The sequence below is a fragment of the Henckelia pumila genome, chromosome 4 (assembly GCF_033568475.1).
Source record: "Henckelia pumila isolate YLH828 chromosome 4, ASM3356847v2, whole genome shotgun sequence".
NCBI classification, from domain to species: domain Eukaryota; kingdom Viridiplantae; phylum Streptophyta; class Magnoliopsida; order Lamiales; family Gesneriaceae; genus Henckelia; species Henckelia pumila.
In genome coordinates this window covers 69,013,255-69,016,422 of record NC_133123.1, presented here as the reverse complement: position 1 = coordinate 69,016,422, position 3,168 = coordinate 69,013,255, and the positions used below count along the sequence as shown (strand labels likewise).

The 3,168-nt window shown below is 38.6% G+C and overlaps 1 non-coding gene across 1 annotated transcript; it reads left to right on the top strand.

The window, feature by feature from the left end:
- Positions 1-1,501: 1,501 nt before the first annotated feature.
- LOC140869992 (small nucleolar RNA R71) lies at positions 1,502-1,607 on the top strand. The gene has a single exon (XR_012146979.1). It is a non-coding gene; the product is annotated as a small nucleolar RNA R71 (small nucleolar RNA).
- Positions 1,608-3,168: the final 1,561 nt, after the last annotated feature.

Here is a 3,168-nt window from a genome sequence, read left to right as displayed (position 1 = left end):
AGGTGACAGCATCACCACCAACTCGTAGAGTTAGTTCACCCTCCTACACATCAATTAATGCTCTGCCAGTTGCCAAGAATGGTCTCCCCAAAATTAGAGGGACATCTTGATCTTCTTCCATGTCAAGCACTACAAAGTCAGCAGGAAAAATAAACTTATCTACTTTTACCAGTACATCTTCCACAACTCCTCTAGGATAAGTAAGAGAACGATCAGCCAACTGCAGAGTAATCGTGGTTGGTTTCACTTTGCCAAGCTCCAACGATCTGAAAATAGACAAAGGCATTAAATTAATACTTGCACCTAAATCACATAATGCCCTATTAACAGTCGCACCACCAATAATACAAGGAATAGTAAAACTCCCTGGATCTTTCAATTTCTGTGGCAGTTTCTTTTGTAGGATGGCGCTGCACTCCTCTGTTAACTTCACTGTTTCAAACTCTTCAAGCTTTCTCTTCCTCGTCATCACATCCTTCATGAGTTTAGCATAGTGCGGCATCTGCTCCAATGCATCAGCGAATGGAATATTAATATGAATTTTCTTGAAGATGTCAAGAAACTTAGAAAACTTATCATCCAACGCTTTCTTCTTGAACCGCTGAGGATATGGCAAAACAGCTTTTGGCACAGGCGGTTTCTCAGGCACAACTGCAGACTTGTTGGAATTTTGGCCATCAGATTTTTCAGACTCTACCACAATCTCTTCAGCTTCCTCATCAACCACTGCCCTTGGGTTATCAGTCCCGAGTTCTTTACCACTTCTAAGCATGACAGCCTTGCACTGCTCCCTTGGATTAATCTCAGTATTGCTAGGAAACACACCTCTCTGCTGATTATTCAATGCATTCGCCAGTTGACCAATTTGTGTTTCAAGATTTTTCATAGAAGCGCTCACATTGGTCAAGTGTGTCTCCATACTATCAAGCCTATTCTCATTCCTCTTAAATCTTGTGGATGATTCTGCAATGAAATTACTCACCAAATCTTCCAACGATGCCTTACCTTCACCGTATTGAACCCCGGTGGGGGATTCAACACATTCTTATTGTTTGCATAGGAAAAGTTCTCATGATTACGCAAACTAGGATGATACTGATTGGGTACAGGATTACCTCGATAGTTGTTGTAATTCCTGTTGTTCACATATTGAGCTTGCTCCACACTCTCAAATCCATCAGCAGAATTTACGGCAGTCGCCAGTGATGCTGTCTTAGTAGAACTTTGATTTCCTTTGGTCAGTGCAGCCAACTGTGTAGAAATAGTAGCCATCTGAGCAGTCAAAGCAGTGAATGCATCAACCTTATGAATTCCAGCAGGCTTTCTTGTTGCAAATCTCTCACTCGGCCACTGATAACTGTTAACAGTCATTTGCTCGAGCATCTCATAAGCTTGCTCAGGAAATTTAGAAAAAATTGAACCTCCAGCTGCGGCATCCATAGAAAAACGAGTTGGCCCATTCAAACCATTGTAGAATAATTCGATCTGTTCCCAATCCGAAAAATTATGGTTCGGACACTTCCTAAGCAATTCCTTGTACCGCTCCCAGGCTTCATACAATTGCTCAAAATCATGCTGTTTGAATGTGGTGATCTCTATTTTCAACTGAGCCGACTTAGCAGGCGGAAAGTACTTGGCCAGAAATTTAGATGCCATGTCTTCCCATGTGGTGATACTCCCAAGAGGTAAAGACTGCAACCAACTACGAGCATTGTTCCTAAGAGAGAATGGGAACAATCGTAGTTTGATGGTGTCCTCAGTAACACCATGAATCTTCACCGTGTCAGCTATCTCCAAAAAAGTACGCAGGTGCAAATTTGGATCTTTTGTAGCTGCACCCCTGAACTGATTCTGCTGCACCATATTAATCAGAGTTGGCTTTAACTCAAAATTATTTGCTGTGATATTCTGCCTAGCTATCCCAGAATAATGAGCATTGATCACCGGTCGAAAGTGATCTCTGATCGGCACCGGAGCATTATTGACAGCTCTTTCTCTTTCTCTTTCTCTTTCTCTTTCTCTTTCTCTTTCTTCAGCCATTAGTTGCAACTCTTCTCTTTTAGCCTTTCGCAACGCTTTAGCAGTTTTTTCGATTTCTGGATCAAAGAGCAGTGAGTCGTAACTTTGGCTCTTTCGCATAAACTGCATAGACAGGAAAGATTTAAAATTAGAACCAACAAAATAAAATAAAATGCTCTAAATCAAAATTAAGACTAATTAGCACAATTTAATATAAATCAAATAAAATTCAGTTCCCCGGCAACGGCGCCAAAAACTTGTTGCGTAATTTTGTGCCCGCAAGTGCACGGTGTCAAGTTTTAATATAGAAAATGAGTCCAAGTCGATCCCACAGAGAATGAATAAAATGATATTATATTAAATATTTGCAACTAATAAAATCTTAATCCTATGTAGAGCTACGATAATGGTTTGAGTTTAAATAACTAAAAATTTCAATAAATAAAACTAATTAACAACGAGTTCACGAGATAAAAAAATTCAATAAGTGATGAATGCTAGAGGTTCGACTTCACTTGACTGTCCACCACAATTTATTTCTAATGATTGTTCAATTATTAATTCTTCTAGTTTATTAGCCAAGAATCCCTATTATTTTCTACTACCTCTATCGAGTGTCAAGCAGAAATTCGGGTTCAATAACAAACTCAATATCTCTATCAAAGTTCAATTATTAAATCCGGTAAATAGCACAAGAATTCTTCTAATGACTTCTATGGAGTTATATGCCTCTCAAACAGTATAAACACCATAGATGTATTTTCCTATGTCGTATTCAAAATCTCCTCTCTCGAGTGATAGATTCTAAATAAAATATCATTCAATCTATGGCCAGTAAATTGAAAGCATTAAAATCAGGAAAACACAAATAAACTGTGCGAAGAAATTTAAATATATAAATCAAAATATGTCAATCATGGTTTCCAGTCAAGATCCGTCTACCTCTAGACTAAGAAATTAGTTCATAATGCAATTCAAAATCAAATAACTCATGTTTTTCCAACAATCCATAAACTAATAAAAATAGAGTTCAAAGAGAAACTAGAACGAATTAGAATGAAGCTTCTCCGTCGCCGGATGCCGCCGTCTTCAGTCTTCGTACCGGAATCTCGAGCTCTTGTGCAATCCAAAACTCTCAATTGTCGTCTT